This window comes from Moschus berezovskii, chromosome 1, assembly GCF_049115385.1.
Source record: "Moschus berezovskii isolate FMDL1 chromosome 1, NW_MosBer_1.0, whole genome shotgun sequence".
Taxonomy (NCBI): Eukaryota; Metazoa; Chordata; class Mammalia; order Artiodactyla; family Moschidae; genus Moschus; species Moschus berezovskii.
In genome coordinates this window covers 129886251-129904479 of record NC_142460.1, presented here as the reverse complement: position 1 = coordinate 129904479, position 18229 = coordinate 129886251, and positions in this window count along the sequence as shown.

Sequence of the window (18229 nt, the reverse complement as noted above, 5' to 3'; positions counted from 1 at the left end):
TATGTTGTGAATATTTTTCCATGGCAATAAGTATACTTCTATAAAATTATTCTTTTTGAAAAAAAAAGAAAAGTGTAAGGGTGATATTAACAATGGACTTCAGGTGATAATGATGTGTCCATGTAAATCCATCACTTGTAACAAATCTGCCACTCTAGTGGAGGATGTTGATAATGGGGGAGACTATGCATGGGTTAGGGGGGCAGGAAATAATATATGGCATATCTCTGTACCTGCCCTTTGATTTTGCTGTGAACCTAAAACTGCTCTTAAAAAAAGATAGTCTTTTTTTGTTTAAGTGTAATTGCCTCTAGAATGAATGAATATGGCTGACTAATGCTTTAAGCTCTAATTTTTTCCACTTGTGTTTTCCCCCTTCCCTTCCTTATGTAAAGAATTATGTATGTAGCAAGAAATCAGAAGTAATCTCTCCCTAGACTTACCTGGCTTTTGTTTTCCAAAAGCCTCAATCCACTGAGGTAAATAACATTTGACAGAAGAGGCTGAATGTTTGGGAGAAGTAAAAAGAAGCCCCCAAATAAAGATTAATCAGGTCCTAGTGGAAAGAAGCTATGACACCTAAAAGGAAGGGCTATTTCTGTTTCTACAAAGAAACTGGCTTAGAGGTCCATGGATTCCCAACTTGACCAAAGATTTCTGTAACCAGCATGATCAGAGAGATACAGGAGCCTACAAAAACAGTGACAGCCTCAGCATCACAGTCCACTTGATATACTGGCGTTTGTGGACTGTGATTCATGCATGCTACAGAAGATAATGTTTGCCTGGAAAGATTGGACAGAAAGATAACTCTCAGATGCAGAAGTACATGCTCAAAATCCATAAGCTTAAATCTGAGGTGCTTCGGACATGGAAGCAACCTGGATGTCCATCAACAGATGAAGGGATACAGAAATTGTAGTACATATATACAATAGAGTATTACTCAGCTATAAAAAAGAATGCATTTGTGTCAGTCCTAATGAGGTGGATGAACCTAGAGCCTATTATACAGGGTGAAGTAAGTCAGAAAGGGAAAGATATATGTTATATATTAATGCATACTTATGGAATCTAGAAAGATGGTACTGATGAAACTATTTGCAGGGCAGCAGTGGAGACACAGACACAGAGAACAGACTTGTGGACACAGTTGGGGAAGGGGAGGGTGGAACAGATTGAGAGAATAGCATGGAAACCTATACATTCAGTTCAGTTGCTCAGTCGTGTCTGACTCCTTGCGACCCCATGATTCACAGCATGCCAGGCCTCCCTGTCCATCACCAACTCCCGGAGTTCAATCAAACTCATGTCCATTGAGTCGGTGATGCCATCCAGCCATCTCATTCTCTGTCGTCCCCGTCTCCTCCCACCCCCAATCCTTCCCAGCATCAGAGTCTTTTCCAGTGAGTCAACTCGTTGCATGAGGTGGCCAAAGTATTGGAGTTTCAGCTTTAGCATCAGTCCTTCCAATGAACACCCAGGATTGATCTCCTTTAGAATGGACTGGTTGGATCTCCTTGCAGTTCAAGGGACTCTCAAGAGTCCTCTCCAGCACCACAGTTCAAAAGCATCAATTCTTCGGCAATCAGCTTTCTTCACAGTCCAACTCTCACATCCATACATGACCACGGGAAAAACCATAGCCTTGACTAGACGGACCTTGGTTGGCAAAGTAATGTCTCTGCTTTTTAATATACTATCTAGGTTGTTCACAACTTTCCTTCCAAGGAGTAAGCGTCTTTTAATTTCATGGCTGGAATCAGCATCCGCAGTGATTTTGGAGCCCAAAAAAATAAAGTCTGACACTGTTTCCACTGTTTTTCCATCTATTTCCCATGAAGTGATGGGACCAGATGCCATGATCTTAGTTTTCTGAATGTTGAGCTTCAAGCCAACCTTTTCACTCTCCTCTTTCACTTTCATCCATATGTAAAACAGATGGCAAGTGGGAATTTGCTGTGTGATACAGGAAGCTCAACCCAGTGCTCTGGACAATCTAGAAGAGTAGGTTGGGGATGGAAATGGGAGGAGGGTTCAGGAGGGAGGGGACATTTGTGTACCTGTGGTTGATTCATGTTGATGTATGGCAGAAACCAACACAATATTATAAAGCAATTATCTTCCAATTTAAAAAGGTTTAAATAAATCTGAGGTGATAAAGTGCTCAACTACCCCCAAAAAAGGTGGGGAGGGAGAAAGTTCAGCTGCTTTGGGTCTATGCACTTGCAACAGTCTCCTTTTGATAGAATATAGGGAAAGGATAAAAGATGAGACATTTTTTGCAGTTATTAACAGGTGACACAAAGAGGAGGCAATAAAGCATGAATTTTATGAAAAATTTTGGTGCTCAGGTCAGACTCCTGAGTTAGACATTCTCTGTCTCAAGAAACAAAGCAGGAGGCTTCAGTCACAGGAAGGTGCCCTGTAAGCAAGCTAAACACGTTCTGATTTGGGGTTTTAATAGCTACGAAGTTTAAATAGCCCTCTGCTGTCTCCCATCACGTTGACCTCACGGAATTATATAGTAAAGAGAATGTAAGGTTTTCCAAATTATAAGGCACCTGTGGTTGTTCATATCTAGGACATCAAAGAAAGCAGAGCCACAACTGGTGCCATGATTACAGTGGCAGTGAATCAAGGGTGATGAGCTAAGAGAACTTACCTAACAGTTTTGAGGTCATTTTATCTGGAAATAAAAAAGCATTCAGGGGGCTTCCCTGGTGGTCCATTGTTTAAGAATTCACCTTTCAATGCGGGGGACAAGTTTTGGGAAGATCCCACAGGCCTCAGGGCAACTAAGCCCATGTGCCACAACTACTGAAGCCCATGTGCCTAGACCCCTTGCTCTACAATAAGGGAAGCAACCACAAGGAGAAGCCCACGTACACCGACTAAAGAGTAGCTCCCGCATGCTGCAACTAGAGAAAGCCGGTGTGCAGTAAGAAAGACCCAGTGCAGCCAAAAAAAATTTTTAATGTCGTTCCACTTTAAAAAAGTGTCCTGACTAGAGACAGGAGCAACTGAGGAGTGTGGGGGTGGGAGAAGCAGAAAGGAAGCAATCCAGAAATGGCCAACCTCGTACCTCCCCCAGGAGTCAGCAACCCTCTTGTAGCAGGCCTTACCTCCTTACCTGAGGGGGAGGCAAGTACCTGTGGCTTCAGCAAAGTTAGAAGCTTAGACAGTGGGACTAATTTCTGAAATGAGACTGTGTTCTGCAATTTAACTTTCAATATTAATAATATTAATTATAATAATATTTACATATGGTTAAGTTAGAACACAGGACTTTGCTGCGTTCCCCAACCGTGACCAAAGAAATCAGGTCTCCTGTCATTGTTATCCAGGATCAAGGGAAGAACTTTCTGCATGGAGTATATTACAAAGGAACCATGGAAGAACAGAATTAAAGATGCTATGGAGTTGATATGTTCCTGTCAAAATTACCAGTTGTATTGTGTTGAAAACAAAAGTCCCAACCTCTACCACCTGTCGGTGAACAGTGGGAGATCTATTATTCTTAAACAAAAAGATGTTTGTTATAGTGAGACAATGTTGGCAGAGATGGGGCCCAGCTCGTGACGGCTTCAGCAGACGGCCACTGTTCACCACTGCCCTCCTCGCTTCACAGACCTTCTCCTCTGACTCTGCTCCCAATGGAGCAAAACAGTCTACTCACGTTCCTGTGTAGAGTAGCTTAGACATTTCTTATTAGATAAGCTCCTGACTTCCCTACTCACAGGGTCAAGTTATTTTCCTAAAACGAATAATAAAACATTCTTTCTCTACAAGATATTCTGGCATCAATTGAAGAGACTCTATACTTTTCATTCTGCACCCATTTGATAGCAACCAAAATGAGTTGTGCGTTTATAAAGATAATCCGCTGTGTGCATTTAGAATGATAATCTTTTCAGCAAAAATTTTGTAGCGTTCAAACACAAAACTCACATGGATGGTGAGAATTTTGCTTGACTACAGTTCAATACTTCTGGCTCCTAGTGGTTATTAGGCAGTTATAAGTTTCATATTAACTCACAGCTTCTGAATTCTTATTCACAAAATTTGCTCAGTTCAGTTGTAGCACTGACAAATATGGTAGTGCCAGGTCAGTGGCCAGGTTATCAACAATAACTTATTTGGTAACATTTCCAACAAGACAAGGGTCTGTGTTTCATAAAATTGGGAAGCTTTCTATGACTTAAAATTATTCAGCTGAAGAATGTTCCACTAAGTAAGTCAGAAATGACTGATGGGGTTAACTTTACAAGTCTAGTGATCCTAGATTATGAAAAATTATTTGCAATTGACAAGATAGTTATCACAGGCAAAAACATAACCTACTGAAACAATTCCTAGTTCTGACTGCAATATTCCAAAATATTTCAGATTTTCTCAAACATTATTATAAGTTTATTTTCAAAATATTTCCTCAGCAAGTATTTTTCACTTTACTTTTTTTACATCATTATTGACTCTATTCCCCACACTTTACATTTCATACCTGTGGCTCATTTATTTTGCAACTGGAAGTTTGTAACTCATATATCTCTCTCACCTATTTCTTTCCTCTTTCCTGTCCCTCTTCCCTCTACCTGTTTGTTCTCTGTTTCTATTTTATTATGCTTGTTCACTTGTTTGGTTTTTTAGGTTCCACATGTAAGTGAAGTCATACAGCATCTGTCATTCTCTGACTTATTTCACTTAGCATAATATCCTCTAGTTTCAGCCATGTTTTTGCAAATGCTAAGATTCCATTCTTTTCTATAACTGAGTATACATGGCATGTGTGCCGTATTTTCTTCATCCATTCATCTATTGATAGGCATTTAGATTGCCTGTATGTCTTAACCATTGTAATAGTACTGCAATGAACATAGGGGTGCTTTCATTTTCTACTGATAATACCCAGGAGTGGAACTGCTGGATCATATGGCAGTTCTCTTTTTAATTTTTTGAGGATTCTCCATAGAGGCTGTACAATTTATGTTACTACCAACAGAGCACAAAAGTTCCCTTTTCTCTGCGTCCTTGCCAATACTTGTTATTTGTTATCTTTTTTTATCATAGCTATTCTGACAAGTGTGAAGTGGTATCTCATTTTTGTTTTGATTTCCATTTCTCTAATGATTAGTGATGTTGAGCATCTTTTCCTGTTGGCCATCTGTATGTCTTCTTTGGAATAAAATGTTTAATTAAATTCTCTGCCCTTTTTTTTTAATCAAGTTGTTTATTTTCAATATTGAGTTGTGTGAGTTCTTTGTATAATTTGGATCTATCCATACTGATAAAAATGAATACCTGAAGAATTAAATAAATAGGAGAGAAGCAATAGCTCTTCAGTACAGGAGAATTTCAATTCATAAATGGAGAAGAAATAATGGAAACAGAAAATCACCATTTGGCAAACAACCACAGGAGTAATTGCTACAGGCAAAAGTCCTCAATATCTGCTAAAATTCAAATGGGAATATGATGAGAAACAGGGTACTTTCCCAGTCTGAAAGTCAGTTTACAGTGGAGAAATCTAGTGGGTCTCATTAACCAAGTGATCAAAATTAACATCACAGCAATGAGACAGCAGCATGATGGTTGCAGTCCACTGAGAAGCGCACAGAATCATTCTGTGTTAATCTCGCCCCGAAGAGAAAACAGCAGACCAACTCAAACTGAGAGACAGTATCCATGATAACGCTACTGTACTTTTCAAAAGTCAAGGTTGTAAGGAAAGACGGAGGAATGGTTAAAAAAAGGCAGACTGAAAGCAATGTGGGATCATGGGACAGAAAGAGAACAGTTGTGGGAAGAATGGTGAAATCTGAATAAAGGTCTTTCAGTTCAGTTCAGTTCAGTCGCTCAGTCGTGTCCGACTCTTTGCGACCCCATGAATCACAGCACGCCAGGCCTCCCTGTCCATCACCAACTCCTGGAGTACACTCAAACTCATGTCTATCCAGTCGGTGATGCCATCCAGCCATCTCTCCTCTGTCGTCCCCATCTCCTCCTGCCCCCAACCGCTCCCAGCATCAGAATCTTTTCCAGTGAGTCAACTCGTCGCATGAGGTGGCCAAAGTATTGGAGTTTAAGCTTTAGCATCAGTCCTTCCAATGAACACCCAGGATTGATCTCCTTTAGAATGGACTGGTTGGATCTCCTTGCAGTATAAGGGACTCTCAAGAGTCTTCTCCAACACCACAGTTCAAATCATCAATTCTTCTAGTTAACAGTTAATACGCATGTTAACTTCATGGTTTCAATCATTTGTACCATGGTCATGCAAATATGTTAACATTAGGAGAAAAGCTGGGCAAGGGATATATGGACATTTTTTAAAACTACATTTTTTTTCAGTATTATAAATATTTAGTATTTTTTTAAAAATGGCCCACATAAAAATACACCTTAAAAAAAAGCACACAACTAGGAGACAAGTACAAGTATAAAAGAAAGGTGGGCTAGCCAAATCCCTTTTTACATCCAAAGATCATATCAATGCTGCTTCCCCACAACCCAGGGGTGAGTGTGTGTGTGTGTGTGTGTAAGTTCTTATTCTGTCTCCCAATTCCCCCATGCAACTTAGTCCCTTAAAAACAAGCCAACGGCTTTATCTGGGATTCAATGGAAGAAAAAGCGTTTCCTTATTAGATGAAAATGTTCTGTTGGGACTCACGTGGGGATGCTGTGTGTCTATATTGCATGTTGCTGCTGCTGCTAAGTCGCGTCAGCCGTGTCCAACTCTGTGCGACCCCATAGACGGCAGCCCAACAGGCTCCTCTGTCCCTGGGATTCTCCAGGCAAGAATACTGGAGTGGGTTGCCATTTCTCCATAAACTACATTTTTAAAAGTCTAAAATTTAGACTTTTAACTGTAAGTTAAAACTTTTAACTGTAAGTCTAAAGCTAAATCAAAAATAGAAGTTAAAAATATGTCAACGTCATAAAAAGTGAAGACTGAGAGACTCACAGATTGGAGGAGACTGAGAAGACAAGACAGGTTAACGTTTCTCATCGTGACTGTGGTGACAGTTTCACAGGTGCACGCACATTAAAACATCAAACTGCATCCTTTAAACAAACAGTTTTCTCTATTGGGTTTTTTGTTTGTGTGTTTTGTTTGGCCTCGTGTGTGGCATGCAGGATCTTAGTTCCCCAACAAGGGATTGAATCCATGCCCCCTACAAGAGTTTTAACCACTGGACTGCCAGGGACATCTCTATTCTCTGTTAACTAGAAAACAATAAAACTCTGAAAAAAAGATGGAGGAAATAGCTGGAGGCAATGCACAATTTACAGTGAAATACAGAATGAGTGAATTCATGAACTGTGTGTTTAATTCCCATGTGTACTAGAAGAATAGATTTGAGACCTGGGCCTGCCCAAGCTGAGCATTTCATCTTCTGCCCCTTAGAATCAGACTCATCAGTTCAAGTACAAAGCCAAGACCCAAGTCAGTTCAATCAGAATCCTCCCTAGGAGGATTCTTGTGCCGGAGTTATAAGAAAAAAACCCCACCCATCCCCCACCATTGGTGTGATAGTCTTAAGGTGTATGTAGCCCTCTCTGCCTCTATCGGAGCCTCCATGAGAATGAAATCACTATAGAAGAAAGCAGATGGGAAGAGAGAATGAATGACATTATTTTAATTTTTGGATCCAGTTGTTCCTGAACTGCATTTGTATGTCAGTCAGTTATAAAAACCATCAGTTCACTTTTTCCCCCCCGAGTTCCTGTCACTTACAACCAAATGAGTCCTGAGCACAAAATAACTCTAAAACCAGTGTGGTAACAAATGTCATAAATAACCCTCCTTATCCTTGAATACCAACAGTGTCCAAACACAGTTTTAGAAACTAGAAGAAAAAAAAATAGAAACTAGAATTGTTTAAAGAAGATGGCTAACCCATGATTATTACAATGCAGTTAAGAATTCCACAAACAATTCACTGGGCATTATCAGATCCTGGGTCCTGAACTAGACACTGACTAATGAACGGAACAGTCAACTCCTACCTTCTTCCACTCATCCAGAGTTGAATATCTATAGCCAGCCCTCCTCTAAGTCCTAAAGAACTTAAAGAGAACTAGAATTCAGAATCATACAGTGAAGTGAGTTTTCCCTTTGTTCTAACTCTAGCACCTCATCCCTGTGTTTAGGCCCACATGCGTGTTTCTGTCTTTTTTTACCTGGAAGCCCTGGCTTGATAACACATCAGGGTTCTAGTTCTGCTTCCTACTCTGCTGATGCCCTTGAGCTTCCATCCTGGGTCAACTCAACTTGCTACTCCGCTTCCGGGTACCAACGCCCTGCCTGCCTGGATCTGCATGTATTGCCCATTTGCAGTCTCACTGCCGTGACACCCAGATGGGACTCTAAATAAATCAGGAATTATTTTGGTTGCAAATAAAGAGAAAACCAGCTCCCAAGTAGGGACTAACAACAGTTAGATGAATAGGGATTTCATTTTCTCACAGAACAGGAAATCTGAGGTGAGTGGTCCCCTGCTGTTTGTTCAGCAGCTCAGCGATAGCAGTACCTGCCCTCTGCAGTCCTCTCAGCTTCTCCCTTGGGCAGCAAGGTGCCTTAGGCTCCAGACATAAAGTCTGCCTGCCTTTTAGAAAAGGAAGAAGAGAGGAAAGGAGGTGCCGGCCACAGTTCCCCCTTTCATCAGGAAAGAAAAGCTCTTTCAGCAACTCCTCAGCATTCTTCTCAGCCAGAATGACATCAAGGGGACTGGGATGGGCCCTAATAGCCCTGCCAGAATTTTTTTAAAATATATATATATAAATCCTACAAATGCAATGAAGTACCAGTGATTCTTGAAAGAAGGCTATTTATTCTATGAATGAGACATCATCTGGACTTTTGATAAAGAAACTAAATATGTAATGAGGGTTTTCCCTGTGGTTAAGTGGTTAAGATTCTGCCCTCCCAATGCAGGGGGCCCAGGGTTCGATCCTTGGTCTGGGAACCAGACTCCACATGCCACAACCAAGAGTTTGCAAGGTGCAATGAAGATACAAGATCCTGTGTGCTGCAACTAAGAGCCAGTGAAGACAGATAAATAAAGAAAAATATTTAAAATAATAAATACATAATGAAACAAATGTTGTTACTTATAATGAAACTTTTAAAAGGCCAATTTGAAGGAGTTGGAAATACAAAGAGCAAAGTCAGCATTTGTCCCTGCTTGAACTCGATTTGTACGCTGTTAACTGCCTGATTTTACAACTACGTTGACAGTTGTGTGTGTGTGTGTTAGTCGCCCAGTCATGTCCGACCCTTTGCGATCCCACAGGCTGTAGCCCACCAGGCTCCTCTGTCCATGGAATTCTCCAGGCAAGAATACTGGAGTGGATTGCCATTCACTTCTCCAGAGGAACTTCCCAACCCAGGGATCGAACCCTGGTCTCCTGCATTGCAGACAGATTCTTTACCGTTTGAGCTACAGTTGACAGTTTTGAACATTACTAAAATGGCCTGTCTTTGTTAGCAGGTTAGCCCTGACTTGTGACCAGATGAGAAGATGTCCGTATATGGGCTGTGGAGTGAAACAAAGGCAACAAAGGCAGTCTGTGTGCCCACATGGTTGCATTCATCACAGGTTTCTGTCGGAAGCTTGTTAAAGTAAACTTGTTACCAGACAGGTTAGTTCAGTTGAGTTTCAAACACATACTTGCAAGGGATCATCTATACTTGTTGAGTATCAACATGGTTAATTTAAATTTTATTTCAATGTCATCATTACAATAAAGCTGTTTTATCCTTTTTCCCCGTTTCAAGTGAAAAAATAATCAGGTTCATAAACAGTTGAACTATGAAATAAATCTGCTTTCTAAAAATGTTCACAAACATAATGCAACTCCCTATTTTTAAAAAAATTGGTACAGAAATGGAGAAAGTGGAAAATGTAATAATCCTACCGTTTAGAGTAACCACTGTTAACAATGTGGTAAGCTGTAATATGACAATGTAGAAAGTTGCCTCTTTCAAACTTCGACAAATATGGGAGAAAGACACATCAGAGTAAAAACTTCATTGTCTCTCCCAGTCACCAAGGGATGGAGTTAGTGGACACCTGCATAGTAATGTCACCTTGGACTTAATGAACACATGGCCCTGTTAAAAGGTTTTTGAATCCTTTCTTATTAAGTGGAGCAACTTCTATATTTTCCAGGCATTCTGTGTATTTGCCAACATTTGATGGATTGTGAACACTGGCTTTATCACATTCTCCCCAAGAAAAGATAATGTGTAACGTTCTGTCTCTCAGAACCTTTCTTTCTCCCCAGAGAGTACTACTTCTTAGAAGACACGCAGTGTAGACGTCAGCCGGAGTGTGAAAACCCAGGCCCCCAACCTATGAATTTTATTTGTTTGTTTATTCATCCCTTGAGTTTTAAACTGCAATTCCTCTGGACTTCCCTGGTGGTCCAGTGGCTAAGCCTCTGCACTCCCAATGCAGGAAGCCTGGGTTCAGTTCCTAGCCTGTGAACTGGATACCTACCACATGCTGTCACTGAGTTCACATGATGCAACAAAGATCAAAGATCCCTTGTATTGCAACTAAAATCTGGTGCAGCCAAATAAATAAAAAGTAAATAAATCAAGTGCAATTCGTTTAAACCACCTCTCACCCTCCATTTCTATCACCTAGAGAAATTCTCAAGCATTCTCCTAAGATTTCTGAAACATTCTGTGGGTTTAAAGTCTTTTTGGCTCATGGGTGATGTCTCTATTTGACCCTGATTTCACCCCCAAATGCAGAGTTCAACCTCATTTTCAGTTTCCACAAGAAATCCCTTTGCCCCAAGCATGTTATATTCGAAAAGTCTTTAGCAGAGCCTGGAGAATTACAAACGGCACCCAGCCTTCCGCCATCCCCTTTGCCTCTATCTTCTCTCCTCTTGGATCTCTCCTTTCCTCAGCCCCAAATTCTTCCTCTTCAGTTATCCAGGCAATCTCCTGTTTCTTGTAAGCAAATGGTTTCCCAAATTTGATCTCCAAACCAGCAACATCACACCACCCAAGAGTGTGTTAGAAAATGTTAGAAATGCAAGCTCTTAGGTTCTACCCCAGATCTACCAAATCAGAAACTCTGCAGGGAGCCAGCAATTCAGGGGTTTAATAAACCCTGCCCAGGGGTTCTGACATCTGCTAAAGTTTAAGAACTTCTGCTCTCAGATCCAAGACTTAAACTCTGCCCCACACCTGCCTCTGAAGTAACTCTGTGAAGAAGCACCCCATACACCAAAAGAGAAATTTCACCCACCTACTGAGAGTATGCCCTTATCTTACTGCACACCATATGCATGATACTACGTTTGCTTCTTGTTCTTCTTGTCGTTCCCTTCTGATCAAACCCTTTCTCTTCCTTGTTATGGAACACCGAGGTAGAGCCAGGGGCCTGGCCATCCCCTTGACCATAGCCTGACTCACTGAGTTGCCAAGCCACTCCAGAGGAACCTGGGTGGGCCCAGCCTGTGGGTGTCTGATAGGCAGGAGATCACAACAGGACACAAAGATCCTCACATGTAAAAGCGTGTGAGAACCAGGGGTGCAAGGAATTAACTGTATGCATGCTCAGTCACTCAGTCATGTCTGACTCTTTGTGATCCCATGGACTATAGCCCACCAGGATCCTCTGTCTATGGGATTTCCCAGACAAGAATATTGGAGTGGGTTGCCATTTCCTACTCCAGGGGTCTTCCCAAACCAGGGTTCGAACCCTTGTCTCCAACAGCTCCTGCATTGGCAGGTGGATTCTTTACCATTGAACCACCTGGGAAGCCCATGGAATTAACTAGCAAAAAAACAAACTCTAAGATGAGAGGTTGAAAGGTTAACATAAACTAGAGGCACTCTTACTATGAATTGGAGGATTTGAGTTACTTTGGTGGACAAAGGAGACACGGGAAGGGAAAAGACATGCAGCAACCCTCACCCTGCCTTGCAAGTCTACAGACCAGGTCATGAATAAATTCTCCCCAGAAGGAGGGGATACCCGATTCCCCAGAGTCTGATGCCTTTTCCAAAGAATGGAGAGAGACTGAGACCTCCCTGGGCTGAGGTCCTCCTGGAAGCATGGCTGGCTCTTTGTGAGATCCGAATTCACTTTCCCACCCCACCTCCAAACTGCCTCTCCCACTCCTCCAGTCCTGATTATCTTTAGTCAGGGCCCTTTCTCATCACCCTTCCTCTATGCACGTTCAACCCCTTATTTTTCCGGTCTTTTTTCCTTGACCTAGTTTTCTACCATTCCACTCCCTCCTGAACCTTTCTCCCCATGGAGGCCTCTAAAACTTGTTTCCAAGAAAGCAAACTCCCTGATATACTCTATCTTTCCTCTGAAAGTTCCATCCACTTCTGAAAGCTGGCCTTTCCCAGAGGAACTTTGTTTCCTTCTCCCACTCTTAGGTGGACCCCAATCTCATCAGTGTGCGCACAGAGAAAACATTCTGTTCCCGCTCCTTCATCCGCCCCGCCAGCAAAACTTCAGCACCGCCCCCGGTTTCCCCAGTGATTTGTCGTGACCCCAGAGAAAACTTACACGTACTCCTGCTCTTCTCTCCAAAATCTTAAACAGAGATCACTGCCTCTTTAAGCCAGCTGAGGCTGGTCCTGATGCTACCCTCAAGCTGGGCCCTCGGCTTTGTGGGCCCAGCCAGACAGTGGTCCTGGTACGGCATAGGAGTGAGACCCAGGTCTCCAGTCCTTTATCCCTCAGACCCAAAGTCTTACAAGGTCCCTCATTACCCAGTCCCTGCAGCTTCTGACTGACCCTCTCAGGGTCTCCTTTTCCCTTATCTTTCTCCTTCTCTCCCACATACCCAAGCAACAATGCCTTTTTCCCCTTTATTGAGACATAATTGACAAATGACGTATAAATTTAAGGCGTACAAGGTGACAGGTGACATATGTGTATATTGTGAAATGATGACCAACCGTTTCAATGATGACCTCGTGTTTTCAATTTCCTCATAAGGCTAGTTGACATACATCACCTCACATGGTACTACTTTTTTGCCTTTTTCTCTTTCCAGTAGTCTCAAGCATATTGAGAATACAAATGCACACCAGGGGTTAGAGGTCATTTACAGCCTCACAAAATGCAAGCTTTTATAGCATTTTATACCCCTAACCTTCTCTATCTTCTAGAAGGCTCTATTTTTTACTTTCAGAACACCCCACACTTTGACCTCCCTCCTTCACTCTGGCCACATCTTCTCTTTTGGAAGTCCTTTCTATAAAGAAGGCTGAGTGTTGAAGAATTGATGCTTTTGAACTGTGCTGTTGGAGAAGACTTTTGAGAGTCCCTTGGACTGCAAGATCAAACCAGTCAGTCTTAAAGGAAATCAGTCCTGAATATTCATTGGATGGACTGATGCTGAAGCTGAAACTCCCATACTTTGGCCACCTGATGCGAAGAATTGACTCATTGAAAAAGACCCTGATGCTGGGAAAGATTGAAGGCAGGAGGAGAAGGGGCCGACAGAGAATGAGATGGTTGGATGGCATCAACGACTCAATGGACATGAGTGTGAGCAAGCTCCAGGAGATAGTGAAGGACGGGGAAGCCTGGCGCGCTTCAGTCCACGGGGTGGAAAAGAGTCAGACACAACTGAGCAACCGAACAACAACAACAGCAGTATTTTGGCGCTCCTTTCTTGGACCCCATTTCCTTTTACTGCGTACATTTCTCTTGCCCAGTCTTATTCACTGTCGTGTCCAGTTCTCATAGACAGGCTGAGGGTCCCCAAGTCCACAGTTTGGCCTAGGCCCCGTCTCTGCTCCAGGGACACAGACTTTCCTGCTCACTGGGGATCTCTTCTTGGCTGTCTTTCAGGTACCTCATCAGCGTCTGTGTTAGTTAGTCGTGTCCAACTCTTTGAGACCTCATGGACTATAGCCCACCAGGCTCCTTTGTCCATGGGATTTCTCCGGGCAAGAATACTGGAGTGGGCTGCCATTCCTTTCTCCAAGGGATCTCAACCCAGGGTCTCCTGGGTTCGAACCCAGGTCTCCTATATCGCAGGTACATTCTTTACCGAGCCACCAGAGAAGCAGCATGTCCTAACGCATAGTCCTTCCCCACAAATGAGCTCTTTGCCTGTGTTCTCCATCTCAGTGAACGGCACCATCACCCTTCTAGTTGCCCAAAGCTAGGCGTTTCTTACTTCTACTTTTCCCTCACTCTCTACACCAGAGCCTGGAGTCAGGTCCTCGCCTCTTGGTCCAGATCGATATGTTTACCTCTCAGATTTCCTGCTTAAGCCACTTACTACCTAGAGCTCTGCTCTCCCCCATGGCAGTGTTTGCAGTCCGTCTCTCATCACGGCAACATGGAAGATGACAACTCTTGTACAGTAAACTGGGACAACCATTCGAAGCTGCTGGAAGAAGCTGTCAGGTCCTGCCTATTGACCCAGAGGCTAAAGGTTCATAATCTGGGCTTACTTCAAAGCCATTCATGCCACACCAGACAGCTCTGGAGTAATTTCTTCACCCTTTTGCTGCCGGGGAGGCCTTTCTAAACACAGACTTTACCATTTCACTGTTCTGCTCAGAATCCTAGTGTGGCTGCCCACCAGCTTCTGCAGCTCTTCAAGAGCTGACCCTGCCTCCTTCATTAGCCATCTCACTTCCTCTCATCTTCTTCTTCTCATGTTCCAATCACACCAAAATAATTTGTCATTATTACCTAGAAGTCTACCTCTCGACGTCCTTACCCCTTACACAGCACCCTGTACCTCCTTGAAAATGCACTCTTCACCATCTAACATGTAAATTCACTGAGGAAGGGGACCAAGCCCAGAACTGAGCATGGGACTTCCCAGGGGCTAAGACTTAGTGCTCCCAGTTCAAGGAGTCCAGGTTCAATCCCTGGTCAGGGAACTAGATCTCACATGTTGCAACTAAGACCTAGTTAAATGTTTATAAAATATGTTTAACATTATTACCATTTTATTTATTAAAATTATAATTATTTTATTATAATTATTAAAATATTTTTTAATATTTTAAAAAATTTTTTCAAAAAAGAACTGTGTCTGACACATAATAAGAACCCAAATACTTATTTAAGAATGAGTTAGCTATCATGATGGAGCACTAAAATTGGGGAGGAGAAACTTGGGTCCCAGCCATGCCACTAACCTACTGAACCACCACAGTCTTCTCATCATCAAATGAGAGCCCTGATCTTGGCATTCCCTTCCAGCTCCAAAGGCTGGTACTTCCACGGCTGTTTGGATCCCAGCAGTTCTGCAAAGCCTGACAATTCTTCTCCTTTGCAAATGATGAAGGTTCAAATTTGGAGCAACTACTACAAATATCTGCGTTAAAGGAAATAAGAATGTAACTAAATATAAGTAGTGTCTTCTAAAAAATTCCAAATTTGGAGAGGGCAGCAAACCTGAATTCCCCCACAGCTAATATTTGGTGTTCAGCAGGAAGAAGTGAGGCCCAGGGCTGCAGAGGAGGGAAGGTCTCAGGATCCCTGGGTTTCCTTCTTTCCTGACTTCATTCCATTTTCATCCCTCTTCCACCCAAGTCATTTGGTCCCCAAAACAAACAGGTACACTGTTTTCTTCAAGGCTGACTGTGAAATAAGGCCCAAGTAAAGGAGGTGGAGAGGTGGGTAACACAAGGTCTGAGGCAGGCTCTTCAGTAAGTCCTTTCAAGATTCTACTGATCTTCCCAGACCACAGTCACCAAACAAAAAGGTTTAGTCATCATGAAGAAAATGGGTTACATTAATGTTACACTTTATATTGGGCAGTGTGACTCTAAATGAAAAAGATGCTAATAAATGACCCAATTCAAGAAGAAAGGAAAATGTCAATCTTCCCATGGAAAAGAACATGAGAAACTCAGCCACTGTTCAGGATCTTTCATCTTGAAATTCTGTTGGCATGGTAGGACTTAAACCAAGTCTCAAACCAAAGTGATTGTTCTTGCTGGGGTTTCTGCCAAGTAGAATTTTATAGTTCAAAGGCCATGCTAATAATAATGCTCACCATAATAATAGCAGCTATTGAATGCTTACTCACAGAGTTGTATCCATTATGGGCAAACTGAATCCTAGTGTTCATTTATGTTGTTTAGTTTGAGAGAAATTATCAGAATAATAACCACATACACATACATGCATACACATAACTACCCTTCTGGTATATAACTTAAATCTATTAATAATTATTTTTATTTCTATAGTACTTTAGATTTTGTAGGTTTATATTTATTTCACTTTCACTCACATTTGCTTCTTTTAATATCTTCTAGTACACCCCACTGAGATTTGAAGGACTGAGAAACTTTAGAAACAAGACAATTATTGGGGCTGGGGACTGAGAATGAGGAGTGATAATTGAGTAAAGTGATGGAGGAGAAGTGTGAAAGTTCCTGCAGCAGCAGCTTATCTGCCATATGTGTCCCTGCAGATAAAATGACTTTTCTTCCAACTTTAGAGCAAGAGATGCCAGCGCTGGTCTGGAGATGCCTGCTTCCGAGTGTGGGTGTCCGCAGGAAAGTGAGCCCAGAACACTGTGTCTGGGGGTGTAGGGTCATCTGTCCGCTCTGCTCCTAGAGCTGGAGAAAGGAAACTGAGCAGCCTGGGAGGGAGTGGGGGCAGTGGTTTTGGTCCCCAAGAGGTGAATGCCAGAACCAGCTATGATACAGAGCTTCCAGGGTGAGGGTGTGCTGCCCTGGGCTCACCCCACTGAGGGTCCTCCTCGGCTAAGCCTGGGCTGAGGCAGGGAGAGTCCTGATTAAAAGGATCGCTTTAGGCTTGGGTCCCACCCGATCTGTGGGGTATGGTCACTCAGTGGGCAGCCGTGACCACCTGCGACAAGGGAGGGCCAGCCTCAGAAAAAGATAGTGAATGCCAGTGAGACACAATGGCAGCAACACCCATCCGGGCAGAGCGGACACGAGTGTTTTCCTGACCAGACCCTTGCAAACAGGGTGAGCCCTAAGGCATTTGCAGATGGGAAGGGAGAAGATTTATACATTTTAAAATCTTTTGGTTCATGTGAAAGCCCATCTTCAAGAATTTAAAGAATCAAAGTTTCAGGGGCATTTTGTCTGTTGCCCTGCAAACATCCTATTTGAACAGTCAAAACTGTGTGGCTGGGACTTGCCTGGCCGACCAGTGGTTAAGACCTCGCCTTCTAATGCAGGAGGTGTGGATTTGATCCCTGGGTTGGGAAGATCCCCTGGAGTAGAAAATGGCAACACACTCCAGTATTCATGCCTGGAGAATTTCATGGACACAGGAACCTGGTGGGCTACAGTCCATGGGGTTGCAAAGAGTTGGACACTACTGAGTCACTAACACACACACACACACACACACACACACAGCTAAGATCCTGCACGCCTCAGGGTCAAAACAACCAAAAACATAAAACAGAAACAATATTGTAACAAAGTCAATAAAGACTTTAAAAATCTTTCACATTAAAAAAAAAACACAAAACCCCACACCTCTGTGGCTGACCTTGGTGTGGGCTGGAGGTGGAGGAGGAGCTGGAGAGAAAGCAGTCTGGAGTTGGCTTGCTTCTTATCATGGTTACCATTATGTTTAAAACAGAAAAAAATGGGATAAGAGGTCTGAAGAAAATGCTGTGGCCACCTGAACCCTGAGTTGGCTATCTGGGGTCACTCAGAGGCTTTCACCTCTCCTTTACCTTCTCTCCCTCCAGTGATTAAGTCCCCGTTCCAGAAAAACATCTATTTCTGCTTCATTGACTATGCCAAAGCCTTTGACTGTGTGGATCACAATAAACTGTGGAAAATTCTGAAAGAGATGGGAATACCAGACCACCTGACCTGCCTCTTGAGAAACCTGTATGTAAGTCAGGAAGCAACAGTTAGAACTGGAAATGGAACAACAGACTGGTTCCAAATAGGAAAAGGAGTACGTCAAGGCTGTATATTGTCACCCTGCTTATTTAACTCATATGCAGAGTACATCATGAGGAACGCTGGGCTGGAAGAAGCACAAGCTGGAATCAAGATTGCTGCGAGAAATATCAATAACCTCAGATATGCAGATGACACTACCCTTATGGCAGAAAGTGAAGAGGAACTCAAAAGCCTCTTGATGAAAGTGAAAGAGGAGAGTGAAAAGGTTGGCTTGAAGCTCAACATTCAGAAAACAAAGATCATGGCATCTGGTCCCATCACTTCATGGGAAATAGATGGGGAAACAGTGGAAACAGTGTCAGA